We start from the raw sequence: 14312 nt of genomic DNA on the forward strand, positions 1-14312 counted from the left end.
CTTCACATGTAGGCTGCTGAAGGCATCGGGAGGCAGTAGCCAGAAGAGCCTTCCCTGAGTGTTGTTCAGACTTGATTCACTGCCACCTCTTCTGTTGACATCCTCCTTGTCCCTGTTCAACCTTCTGGAGATGAGGAACAGAAGGAGGAAAATTATGACATCGAGAGCGCTCCCCTTTCTCTTCAAATACACAAAGGAGTCTAAGCATGGATTCCGTGCCTGCAAGTGCTTCATAGGTTGTTGTAGCTGCCGCAAAGGTGACACACTCTACAAAGTGCTTCTACCATCAGAACTGTTGAGGGGGGATAAATGTAAAGTGCAAATGTTTCTAAAAACAGATCTGTCTACTGACAGTCTTATTTTGGCACAGAACTGCCAAGCACTTCTTGACATTTCTATTTTATTTTTTGAAGATTTATTAATTTATTTGAAAGCTGTTGGGGGGTGGGGAGAGAGAGAGATCCTCCATCTTCTGGTTCACTCCCCAAATGGCTGCAATGGGCAGGGCCAGACCAAGACTAGGAGCCAGGAACTCCATCCAGGTCTCCCATGTGGGTGGCAGGGACTCAAACACTTGGGCCATCATCCTGTGCTTCCTAACTGCATTAGCAGGGAGGTGGACTGGAAGTGTAGCAGCCTGGACTTGAGAACTGGTATTCCTGTATGGGGTGCAGGCACTTCAGTGAGGCATGTGGGAATCCCACTGCACCATGAAGCCTGCACCAACTTTTCAATGTAATTGACAACTCTTCTGAGGTATAATTTTCATAGATAATGTATACCCATTGAAAATAAACAGTTTAATGACTTCTAGTACATTTACGATTGTACAGACATCACTATATAATTCTAGGACATTCTATGACTTCAGTAAGATCCCTTATGCCCATTTACAGTCAGTTCCCATTTCTGCCATTTTCCTTTTCCCCCTCAAACTCAGACAATGATTAATTGACTTTCTATCACTACAAATTGGCCATTTCTGGAATTTGATAGAAGTGGCATTGTCCAATGTCTGCTCTCTTGTGGCTGGTATAGTGTAACGTCTTTGAGGTCCATCCATGCTGTAGCATGTGTCAGCGTTAAATTTCCTTTTACTGGCCGGTGCCATGGCTCACTAGGCTAATCCTCTGCCTGCGGCACCGGCACTCTGGGTTCTAGTCCCAGTTGGGGCACCGGTTCTGTCCCAGTTGCTCCTCTTCCAGTCCAGCTCTGCTATGTCCCGGGAGTGCAGTGGAGGATGACCCCAAGTGCTTGGGCCCTGCACCCGCATGGTAGACCAGGAGAGGCTCCTGGCTTTGGATCGGCACAGCGCACCAGCCCTAGCAGCCATTTGAGGGGGTGAACCAATGGAAGGAAGACCTTTCTCTCTGTCTCTCTCACTGTCTAACTCTGCCTGCCAAAAAAAAAATTTCCTTTTACTGCTGACTAATATTTTGCTCTATGATATACCACCATTCATTGGTCGCTGGACTTGGGTTGCCTACCATTTTGATCACGGTAATACTGCTCTGAATGTTGATGTACAGGTCTTGGTGGTTCTGTGTTTTTGTTCTCTTGGGTGAGTACCTAAGAGGAGAGTTACTGAGTTATTTATCAATTGACATTTAACATTTTGAGAAACTACCAAATTATTTTCCAGCTATTTTGCATTCCCACCAGCAATGTTTGAGGGTTCCAGTTTCTCTATATCCTTGCTAGCTTAAGGTACTGTCAGGCTTTGTTATTATAGACACTGTAATGAATTAGTAGTGCTATCTCTTAATGACTAATGTTGGGCATGTTTCCATATGCATTTTAGCCATTTTGAAAATATTCTTTGGTTAAATGTTTACTCCTATCTCTTGCCTGCTTCTTAGTTGGATCATTTGTGTTTGAGTTATAAGAGTTCTTTATATTCTGGATACAAGTCCATTTTCAGATACATGACCTACTGGATGTGGGGTTTTTGTCTTCTCTTCTAAATCAAGTTGGACCCTTTTTGGAGTAGCTCTTCACTGCTGGTTGAGCCTGAGGTAGTAACCAGGAAGGGGAGGAGGGGTTGGGTACAGGCCCAGGCAAGAGGGCCACAAATGCCAGCTATTCTTAACTAAATTCCAGCAGCTTTTCCTGAATAAGTGTATCTGTTTCATTTTTTTTTTTTTACCTTCGATCAATATCTAGAGTAAGGGTCAGTATTTTGGCACAACATTAAGCTGCTTCTTAGAATGCCCACATCCCACATAGAGGTGCCTAGGTTTGAGTCCTGCTTCTGCTTCCCATCCAGCTTCTTGCTAACGTGCACCATTGGAGGCAACGTGTGATGTCTCAAGTAATGAAGTCCTTGCTACCCGGAGACCTGGATGGAGTTCTTGACTCCTGGCTTAGCTCTGGTTGTTGTGGGCATTTGGGGAGTGAACCAGTACATGGAAGATGTCTGTCTGTCTCTCTCCTTTCAAATAAATGAATGAAACTTAAAATCCAGAGTCCCCAAATGGTGTTTTAACAATTTTGTCTGGTTATATGTACTCTGCTTTTTATTTTTTTAGGGGATTGTGCTCGCTTCGGCAGCACATATACTAAAAAATTTTCAGGGGATTTGCAGACCTTTCTACCATCACTGGAAGTCTACAGGTCTTGACTTGCTTTTACATAAAGACTTTTTATAGTAACTTTAATTTTTTTGTTATAATCGTAATACAGACTTTAGAGTACACAATTTAAGAAATCCAAATAAAAGTAGAAAGTATGACATTCAAGATCCCATAACCCAGAAGAGACATTTGTATGTGTCCTACCATTTTTCAATGATCATTTAGAGTTATGGGAGCAGGTTATGGTTGACATTCATTTTACACCCCTTCTCACCCCCAGCAGTGTACTGTGGTATCTCGAGGTCCCAGCTCTGTAAGATGGGAGTTGTGTTCACTGCTGCATCCCTTCTCCTATGTTTGGAGCCCTAGCATGGGGAAGGGCAGCCTGGAAGACACTCCAGTCTATGCTGGGTGCTGCCATGTTGCCCCTCAGAGATGTGAACCACTCTACTTCCTACAGTTTTTCTTCTCACCAACATTTACTTTTTTTTTAAGATTTATTTTTATTTATTTGAAAGAGTTACAGACGTAGAACCAGCGAGAGCCAGAGAGAGAGCGAGCACGAGAGCCAGAGAGTGAGAGCGAGAGCAAGAGAGTGAGAGCGAGAGAAGTCTTCCATTTACTGGATCACTCTCCAAATGACTGCAACAGCCAGAGCTGAGCTGATCTGAAGCCAGGATCCAGGAGCTTCTTCCGAGTCTCCCACTTGGGTGCAGGGGCCCAAGGACTTGGGCCATCTTCTGCTGCTTTTCTAGGCCATAGCAGAGAGCTGGATGGGAAGTGGAACAGCCAAGACTAGAACCTGTGCCCATATGGGATGCCAGTGCTGCAGGCCAGGGCTTTAACCCGCTGCGCCACAGCACCAGCCCCAACTTTTCTTTAAATAAATAAAATCTCTGTGAGTAAGATGGATAGCAAGTGGGGTCACATTGTTGTGTTTGCCCATCTTTGGCTACTAGGAGCTTTGCCACCTTCTGACAAAGTCTGTTTCATATTTAGACAGAACTTTTTTCTCTTACTTTAAATGTCTTAAAATCTGTCTCCACTGACTTCCGACTTCTGCCTTGAAGAAGTGTGTGGCAACTCTCCTAAAATCTGAAAAGGTTGCAGACCCAAGTATGTCTTCTCTTACAAGTGGCAGTATCCCAGATTCTTCATTCCTTCCCAATAAACAGTTGCATTTCCTTTTGTTTCCCTTTTAGTTTCTTTGCTGTCTTTTCATCAAAGTGCCCCTGCTTTTATTAATTGGTTAAAACTTGGGTAGTTTTCTCAAGGAAGGTTCAAATGTCCAATCTTCTCTTAACCTTTGTATATTTAACCCTAGCTTTTATGTTTGAAGGACAACTTAGCTGGCTATAAAACTTGGTCCATATTTTCATAAATATCTTGTCTTACCCCATTGTGTTCCACTGTGAAATATTGTAGTCTTTAAGCTACTTCTTTAGTTTTTCCTTATTTGGCTTGGCTACCAAAAATATTCTTTAGTTTAATAATTTTTGTAGACTCTATCTTTTTGTGAGCTCTTCTATGGCTATGGTATGCCTTTCAATGTGTCGATTCAAGACCACTTCCATATGAACAACGTTTTCATGGGTTGTGTGTGTGAATATTGGACTCCACCGTTGAGCTCTCTGTGAGGACGCTGTAGCGCGCACACACTTGGAGCACATCGCTGCTCTCCAGCTCTCGCTTGGGCCCTGTTGTCTCCCCTTTGTGTCTCATGACATCTGCTTTTCTCCTTTGTGTCCCTTGTGCCCCTCACTGTGCTGGGATGGCTTTTCTCCAATCTGCCCTTCGTCATTTTGTCTTCACTTCCGAAGTGTTTTTTGCCTGTTCCTTTTCTTCCTTTCCTGAGCGGTGCCAGCCTCTACTTAATACTCTCCTGTTGTCTGATCATCTCTTCCCTAGATTTTTGTACTTTGATTTTTTTTGGTCATTGTGATTAACTCATCAACTTTTTTTCAAGGTAAAATATGCATAACATTTATTATGGTGAAATATATATATAATTTCATGGCGGTAGGTATTCACAGTATTGTACAGAGATCACCACTATCCATATCTAGAATGTTTGCATCTTTCCCAACATAAACTCATGCCAAATAAACAGTAACTGCTAACTCCACCCCTGGAAACTAGGAATTGACTTAGCCTGGGTATGTTGAGTACGTGCAGTCAGCCCAGCTTTGTCCTTTTGTGTCTGACTTATTTCACTCTGTGTAATGTGTTCACAGTTCATCCCTGTGTGGCATGTATCAGGATTCCCTTCTTTAAGACTGAGTCATCATATTCCCCTGTATGAACCTACCATGTTTTGTTTGTCCATTCGTCTGCTGATGCACATTGGGTTGCTCCTAGTCTTTGTCTATGGCAGATACTGCTGTATGAGCATTGGTGTACATGTTCTCTGAGTCTGTGCTTCCAGGGTGTATATCCAGGAATGGAATTGCTGGATGCCATGGTAGTTCTAGGTTTAACTTTTTGAGGAATCACCTGTTTTTTTTTTTCTTTTTAAAAATTTATTTATTTACTTGAATGTCAGAGTTACACAGAGAGAGAAGGGGGGGGGGGGGGAGAGCTTCCATCTGCCAGCTCACTCCCCAGATGGATGCAATGGCTGGAGCTGGGCCAATCCAAAGCCAGGAGGCAGAAGCTTCCTCCAGGTCTTGGGCCATCTTCTACTGCTTTCCCAGGCACCTTATCAAGGAGCTAGATTGGAAGTAGAGCAGCCAGGACTTGAACTGGTGGCCACATGGGATTTCAGCACTGCAAGCAGCAGCTTTGCCTGCTATAATACAGTGCCAGCCCTGAAATTCTTTACACAATCTGGGTATTAATCACATCCCAGGTATGTGATTTGCATGTATTTCCTTCTGTTCTGTGGATTATTATTATTATTATTATTTTTAATTTTTGACAGGCAGAGTGGACAGTGAGAGAGAGAGACAGAGAGAAAGGTCTTCCTTTTGCCGTTGGTTCACCCTCCAATGGCCGCCGCGGCAGGCGCGGTGCGGCCAGCGCACCGCGCTGATCCGAAGCCAGGAGCCAGGTGCTTCTCCTGGTCTCCCATGCGGGTGCAGGGCCCAAGCACTTGGGCCATCCTCCACTGCACTCCCGGGCCACAGCAGAGAGCTTGCCTGGAAGAGGGGCAACCGGGACAGGATCGGTGCCCCGACCGGGACTAGAACCTGGTGTGCCGGCGCCGCAAGGCGGAGGATTAGCCTAGTGAGCCGCGGCACCGGCCCTGTTCTGTGGGTTATTACTTCCCTCCATTGATTCCATCTTTAAGTGCACAGTTTTTAATTTTGATGAAGTCCAATTTATGCTTTTGTTGCTCGTGCTTTTTGGTGCTACATCCTTATTAGCTTTTATTGGATCTTTTTATGCTAGGCTAAGTTTTCATCTACTTCTTGGTGACATTTTTCTGATGAGCTCTTGCTGGCAACTTGCAATGCTTTTTTATACTTTCCGAAATTTGTCTCTGTAGAGACCTTGGCTGTGGCCCTTTTTCTTATTCATACTTGAATGGCATGTATTTTGTGTCAGCCGCAAGAGGGTCCTGTGGGATGCAGCAATGAGGGGCCAGGTACATTTTCAATTTTCAACGTTCAAGGACAGTTTTGTGAAATTTGCTCCATCCTCCCTCTCCTCCCAGAAGGTAACCTGAGTCAGGAGAGTTCTACTTTTCCGCTGGGTTGCTCTCAGTTAAGCAGGGTGTTTTTCTGATGCTTCCTGATAGCTCTGCCACCTTGTGGTCGGTAGAGGTACTGTGCACCACTTCTCTGAACAATTCAGGCCTGTTGGCTCCTTCTCAAACCGTGCTATCTTTAAGGTCATAAATAACCAGAGGAGAGTCAGAAGATCTCTCGCCAGCAGCTCTCTGCAGCCTGCCACAGTGTCAGGGCACCACCTGCCCTAAGCTTCCTGCTTGTCTCTACCTGCAGTGGCACCCGGATACAAACTGGAGTGTACAGCTTTTCTGTCCTCTGTTATTTTTATCCTCATCTATCTATATGGTTTCAGCAGAAGTGATAAAACGCATAATATCTTCATTAGATTCGTTTTTTAATAATTCCATGAACCTAACAATATACTAAACAGACTTTTATCTTTTTAATTTGTAGAAATTAGTTGATTTTACTTTGCAAGGTGATCTAGGCTATTTTTGTTTTTAAAGATTTATTTATTTGAAAGAGTTATGGAGAGAGGGAGGGAGGGAAACAAATAGAGAAATATCTTCCACTGGTTCACCCCCAGTTGGCTGCAACATCTGGGAGCCAGGAGCTTCCACGGGTCACGTATGTGTGTGTGGCAGGGGCCACTTTGCTGCTTTTCTCAGGCGGTTAGCAGGAAGCTGGATCAGAAGTGGAGCAGCTGGGACATGAACTGGCACCCATGTGAGATGCCAGTTCCACAAATGGCAGCTTTACCCATCATGCCACATTGCTGGATCCAATCCAGTCTATTTTTTTTTTTTTTTACTTAATGAATATAAATTTCCAAAGTACAGCTTATGGATTACAATGGCTTCCCCCCCATAACTTCCCTCCCACTCGCAATCCTTCCCTTTGCCGCTCCCTCTCCCCTTCCATTCACATCAAGATTCATTTTCAATTCTCTTTATATACAGAAGATCAGTTCAGTATATATTAAGCAAAGATTTCAACAGTTTGCCCCACATAGCAACACAAAGTGAAAAATACTGTTGGAGTACTAGTTATAGCATTAAATAACAGTGTACAGCACATTAAAGACAGAGATCCTACATGATTTTTTAAAAATTAACTTTCTATGCCATTTCCAATTTAACACCAGGTTTTTTTTTTTTCCATTTCCAATTATCTTTATATACAGAAGATCAATTCAGTATATACTAAGTAAAGATTTCATCAGTTTGCACCCACACAGAAACACAAAGTGAAAAATACTGTTTCAGTACTAGTTATAGCATCACTTCACATTGGACAACACATTAAGGACAGATCCCACATGAGATGTAAGTACACAGTGACTCCTGTTGTTGATTCAACAATTTGACACTCCTGTTCATGGCGTCAGTAATCTCCCTAGGCTCCAGTCATGAGTTGCCAAGGCTATGGAAGCCTTTAGGGTTCGCCGACTTTGATCTTATTCCGATAGGGTCATAGTCAAAGTGGAAGTTTTCTCCTCCTCTTTGATGGCCCCATTCTTTCCACTGGGATCTCACTCACAGAGATCTTTCATTTAGGTCTTTTTTTTTTTTATTCCCCCCAGGGTGTCTTGGCTTTCCATGCCTACAATACTCTCATGGGCTCTTCAGCCAGATCCGAATGCCTTAAGGGCTGATTCTGAGGCCAGAGTGCTGTTTAGGACGTCTGCCATTCTATGACTCTGCTGTGTATCCCGCTTCCCATGTTGGATCGTTCTCTCCCTTTTTGATTCTATCAGTTAGTATTAGCAGATACTAGTCTTGTTTGTGTGATCCCTTTGACTCTTAGACCTATCAGAGTCATCAATTGTGAACTGAGATTGATCACTTGGACTAGTGAGATGGCATTGGTACATGCCTTGATGGGATGTATTAGAATCCCCTGGCACATTTCTAACTCCACCATTTGGGGCAAGTCCGATTGAGCGTGTCCCAAATCGTGCATCTCCTCCCTCTCTTTTTCCACTCTGAAATTTAACAGGGATCACTTTTCAGTTAAAATCTAAACACCTAAGAATAACTATGTGTTGATTACAGAGTTCAACCACTAGTACTAGAACAACAACAATAACAACAATAACAAAAAATACTAAAAAGGATAAAGTATTATATTATACATCAACAGTCGGGACAAGAGCTGATCAGGTCATTGTTTCTTATAGTGTCCATTTCACTTCAACAAGTTTCTCCTTGGTGCTCAGTTAGTTGTCACCGATCAGGGAAAACAAATTATATTTGTCTCTTTGGGACTGGCTTAATTCACTCAGCATGATGTTTTCCAGATTCCTCTATCTTGTTGCAAATGACCGGGTTTCATTGTTTTTGACTGCTGTATAGTATTCTATAGAGTACATGAATCCAGTCTATTTTAAAACATTTTTATTTGGATGAAAAAGTCCATGAACTAAAGAGGAAAAAGACACAAGAAGAAATATAAATAGGTTTTATTAATCTTTTTAACTCAACTAAACTCTTATGTGTGTGTTTACCAATAATTGGATCTTAAATTTTTCAAATTTTGGACCTCTTTGCAACTATGATTCCTAAAAATAGGATGTTTTATGTGTTTCCAGGGTTTCATGACCCCCAGGGTCCAATTTATAAGCCATTGTCTAAGTATAGATAAAGTAATATATGCTGTGATGTGTTTCTGTAAGGGTAACTAAATAAGGTATCCAAGTGCTTTGACTTTAAAATTAATGAATTCGGGGGCAGGAATTGCGGCACAGTGGTTTAAGCCAGTGCCTAGGATGTGCACGTTCGTATTGTAGTGTCTGAGATGGAGTCCCACCTCTGTTTCTGATCCAGCTTCCTGCTAGTGCACACCTGGTAGTTAGCAGGTGATGGCACACATTCTTGGGTCCCTGCCGCTCATGGAGGAGACCCAGGTGGAGGTCCTCGCTCCTGATTTCAGTGTGGTGAAGCCCAAGGTGTTGTGGGCACTTAGTGAACCAGAGGATGGAAGAGCTCTGTCTCTGTCACTCTGCCTTTCAAGTAAATAAAAATAAATCTTTTTAGAAAGTGCTTTGAGGGGCCAGCCCTGTGGCATAGTGGGATAAGCCACCCCTTGCAGGGCTAGCATCCCATAGGGATACTGGTTGGAGTCCTGGCTGCTCCAGTTCTGAACCAGCTCCTGCTAATGCACCTAGAAAAACAGTGGAGGATGCGCCATGTGCTTGGACTCTTGTACCACATGGGGGCGCTGGAAGGGGCTCCTGGCTTCAGCCTGGCCAAGCCCTGGCCATATGGCCATCTGGGGAGTGAACTAGAGGATAAAAGATATCTCTCTCTCTGCTTCTCTCTCTCTCTTCCTGTAACTCTGCCTTTTAAATAAAACAAATCTTTCAAAGCACCTTTTGAGAGGTTTTTTTTTAGTTTTTTAAAATTAATAAATTTGATTAAGATTTACTAAAGTTGATTTTTAGATGATTTTGATTATCTTCACTTAAAGTATATCCAGTAAATAATTCACTTTTAAAAAGAATACTTCTGGGGCACTGTGGCATTAGCAGGCTAAGCCTCCACCTGCAGCACTGGCATCCCAGATGGGCACCAGTTCATGTTCTGGGTGCTCCTCTTCCAATCCAGCTATCTGCTTATGGCCTCGGAAAGCAGTTGAATTTGGCCCCTGCACCCATGTGAGAGACCTGGAAGAAGACTGGCCTAGCTCTGGCCATTGCAGCCATTTAGGGAGTGAATCAGAAATGGAAGACCTTTCTCTGAGTATCTCCCTCTGTGCGTAACTCTGTCTGTGAAATAAATAAATAAAATCTTTTTTAAATACTGCCAACTTTTATTTATTTGGAAGGTAGAGAGAATCAAGTACTTAAGCCATCACCGGCTGCCTCCCAAGGTATGCCTTAATAGGAAGCTAGAATTAGGAGCAGAGTGGGTGCTTGCATCCAGGTACTTTGATATGAGACACCAGTGTCCACAAAGGCATCTTAACTGCTGTGCCCAGTGCCTACCTCTCAGCAAATAGTTGTTGACTTCCTGACAGTGCACTCTTTGAGCACACTCTGACATAAAACAGGTCCCTGAGTGGGTACTCCAGGTGGGTAAATAGCACAGTGATGTCATCAGGATGCAAGTCCCTTTTTTCTACTTTTATTTTACTTAAAGCTTAGCTTCTACCTTCTGGGTTACTGTGTAGTCACAATATGACTGTCAGACTTTGTGATCTAAGAAAAAAACAGGTACGTGAGAAAAAGGCTGTTGGCCTCCCTTTTAAGGTGTTTTTATGGTGGTCACAGAAACTTCACAATTTACTGCCTGAACTTAGACATTTGGCCACGTTTGTCTACCGAAGATCAGTATATTTTATTTTTTTCCTGTTTGCTAACCCCTTATTTTTTTCCCCAGAAACCTTTTATTTAAGGAATATAAACTTCATTTCATATATACAATTTTAGGAACACAGTGATTCTTCCCACCATTCCCTCCCTCGCACCCCTCTTCTCTCTTCTATTCCCACTTTTACTTTTTTTTTTTTTTTTTTTTTTTTGGACAGGCAGAGTGGATAGTGAGAGAGAGAGACAGAGAGAAAGGTCTTCCTTTTTGCCGTTGGTTCACCCTCCAATGGCCGCTGTGGCCGGCGCATTGCGCTGATCCGAAGGCGGGAGCCAGGTGCTTCTCCTGGTCTCCCATGCGGGTGCAGGGCCCAAGGACTTGGGCTATCCTCCACTGCCTTCCCAGGCCATAGCAGAGAGCTGGCCTGGAAGAGGAGCAACTGGGATAGAATCCGGCGCCCCAACCGGGACTAGAACCCGGTGTGCCGGCACCGCAAGGTGGAGGATTAGCTTGTTGAGTCACGGCGCCGGCCCCACTTTTACTTTTTTACTAAGATCTATTTTCACTTAACTTTATACACATATGATTAACTCTATGTTAAGGTTTCAACAAAGACTATGAAAGCCAAAAAAACTATTCTTTATCTGTCAAGACAAGGCTGTTCAAAGTCACCAATTCTCAAAGTGTCAGTCTCACTTCTACAGATTGCCTTTTAGGTGTTCTATTAGTTGTAACAGGTCAGGGAGAACGTATGGTATTTGTCCCCTTGGGACTGGCTTATTTCACTAAGAATGATGTTTTCTAGTTTCATCCATTTTGTTGCAAATGACCAGATTTCCTCTTTTTTTAACAAATGTGTAATATTCCATGGGGTACATATCCCATAATTTCTTTTTTTATACTTATTCGAAAGAGTTACAGAGGCAGAGAGAGAAGTCTTCCATCCGCTGGTTCACTCCTCAAATGGCAGCAACAGCTGGATCTGGGCTGATCCAAAGCCAGGAACAAGGCGCTTCTTCCAGGTTGATTCCATGTCTTAGCTGGTGTGAATTGAACTGTTATAATCATGGGGTGCACATAACTCTTTCATATGCTGATTTCATTTCCCTTGAGTAAACTCCCAAGAAAAAGGATAGCTGGGTCATATGGTAGATCTATATTCAGATTTCTGAGGTATGTCTATACTGTCCTGTCAGACTCCATAGGGGCTTTCCTAGTTTACATTCCCAGCAACACTGGAATAGGATACCTTTTTACCTACATCCTCACCAGCATTTGTTGTTTGTTGATTTCTGTATGAAAGCCATTCTGACTGGGGTGAGGTGAAACCTTATTGTGGTTTTGATTTGCATTTCCCTGACAGATAATGATCCTGAGCTTTTTTTTATGTCTGTTAGCCATTTGAATTTTCTCTTTTGAAAAATGCCCATTTAAGTCCTTTGCCCATTTCTTAACTGAGTTGTTTTGTTGAGTTTCTTGAGCTTGTTTGTTTTATTGTTGTTGAGTTTCTTGATCTCTTTATATATTCTGGTTATTAATCCTTTATCAGGGGGCTGGCACCATGGTATAGTAGGTTAATCCTTCGCCTGCAGTGCCGGCATCCCATTTGGGCACCAGTTCTAGTCCCAGCCACTCCTTTTCCAGTCCAGCTCTCTGCTATGGCCTGGGAAAGCAGTAGAAGATGGCCCCAGGAAGAATCTCCTGGCTCCTGGCTTCGGATCGGCACAGCTCCAGCCATTGCGGCCATTTGGGAAGTGAACCAACGGAAGGAAAACCTTTCTCTCTGTCTCTCCCTCTCACTGTCTGTAACTACCTCTCAAATAAATAAAGGTTTTTTTTCTTAAAAGATTTTTTATCAGTTGCATAGTTTGCAAATAATTTCTTGCATTCTGTTGATTGTCTCTTCACTTTGCTGAGTGTTTCTTTTGCAGTGCATAAGCTTCTCAGCTTGATGTAATTCCATTTGTCAATTTTGGCTTCAATTGCCTGTGCCCCTGGGGTCTTATCCAAGAACACTTTGCTCATGCCAATGTTTTGCAGGGTTTCCCCAATGTTCTGTAATAATTTGATGGTATCAGGTCATAGATTTAGGTCTTTAATCCATTTTTAGTGGGTTTTTGTGTAAGGAAGGGGTCTTGCTTCATACATCTGCATGTGGAGATCCAGTTTTCCCAGCACCAATTGTTGAAGAGACTGTCCTTGCTCTAGGGATTGGTTTTAGCTCCTTTGTCAAAGGTTAGTTGGATGTAGATGCTTGGATTGATTTCTGGCATTTCTATTCTGTTAGTCTATCCAACTGTTTTTGTACCAGTACAAGGCTGTTCAAATTATAACTGACCTCCAGTATATTTTGAAATTTGGTATTGTGATGCCTCCAGATTTGTTTTTGTTGTATAAGATCATTTTAGCTATTCAGGGTCTCCTATGTTTCCATATGAATTTCAGCATCATGTTTTCTATATCTGAAAAGAATGTCCCTGGTGTTTTGATTTGTATTTGAATCTGTAAATTGCTTTTGATAGTGTGGACATTTTGATGATACTGATTCTTCCAATCCATGAACATGGAAGTTTTTTCCAGTTTTTGTATCTTCTATTTCTATTAATGCTTTGTAATTATCATCATCGAGATCTTTGATACCTTAATTAAATTTATTCCAACATATTTGATTTTTTTGTAGCTATTGTGAATGGGATTGATCTAAGAAGTTTTTCCTCAGCTGTGGCATTGTCTGTGTATACACAGACATTGTCTGTGCATGTCTGTGTATGCTATTGATTTTTGTGTATTGATTTATATACTGCCACTTCACCAAACACTTTAAGTCCAATAGTCTCTTCCTGGAGTGTTTTGGATCCCCTATATATTGAATCATGTCTTCTGCAAATAGAGGCAGTTTGACTTCTTCCTTCCCAATTTGTATCCTTTTGATTTCTTTTTCTTGTCTAATGTCTCTGGCTAAAGCTTCCACACCTATATTGAATAGCAGTGGCAAGAGTGAGCATCCCTGTCTGGTACTGGATCTCAGTGGGAATGCTTCCAACTATTCCCCATTCAATATGACGCTGGCTGTGGGTTTGTCATAAATTGCTTTGATTGTCTTGAGAAATGTTCCTTCTATTCCCAATTTGCTTAAAGTTTTCATCATGAAGGGGTGTTGTATTTTATCAAATGCTTTCTCTGCATATATTGAGATAATTATATGGTTTTTGTTCTTCAGTGTGTTAATGTGATGTATCATATTGATTTGTTAATGTTGAACCATCTCTGCATACCAGGGATAACTCTCACTTGGTACAGGTGAATGAGCCAAAAATGTGTTGTTGGATTTGATTGGTCAGTATTTTGTTGAGGATTTTTGCAAGTATGTTCATCAGGGAAATTGAGCTGTAGTTGTTTTTCTATTGCATCTTTTTTGGGTTTTCGGAATTAAAGTGATGCTTGCTTCATAAAAAGAATTTGGAGGATTCCCTCTCTTTCAGTTGTTTTGAATAGCTTGAGAAGGATTGGAATTAGTTCTTCTTTAAATGTCTGGTAGAATTAAGCAGTGAAGCTATCTGGTCCTGGGCTTTTCTTTGTTGGGAAGGTCTTTATTACTGATTCAGCATATAGTTCTTTATAGTAATTTCTGATGATTCATTTTATTTCTGTAATGTCTGTTACATTTATTTTTCATCTCTAATTTTATTGATTTGGATCTTCTCTCATCCTTTTTTGGTTAGTTGGGCCAATGGTGTGTCAATTTTTAAAATTTTTTTAAA

The 14312-nt window shown here is 42.0% G+C and overlaps 1 protein-coding gene across 4 annotated transcripts in view; it reads left to right on the forward strand.

Annotated features, from left to right (window-relative positions):
* FAM13A (family with sequence similarity 13 member A) overlaps positions 1–14312 on the forward strand; it is a 359592-nt gene that overhangs the window by 16636 nt on the left and 328644 nt on the right. The window contains exon 2 of one of the 4 annotated variants that reach the window (XM_062199865.1): positions 13–257. The exons of the other annotated variants lie outside the window; for them this stretch is intronic. The gene's annotated coding sequence lies outside the window, so the exon portion shown is untranslated. The remainder of the gene's footprint in view (positions 1–12; positions 258–14312) is intronic. 4 annotated transcript variants of the gene reach the window in all.

The sequence above is a fragment of the Lepus europaeus genome, chromosome 8 (genome assembly GCF_033115175.1).
Source record: "Lepus europaeus isolate LE1 chromosome 8, mLepTim1.pri, whole genome shotgun sequence".
In the NCBI taxonomy this organism is placed as follows: Eukaryota; Metazoa; Chordata; class Mammalia; order Lagomorpha; family Leporidae; genus Lepus; species Lepus europaeus.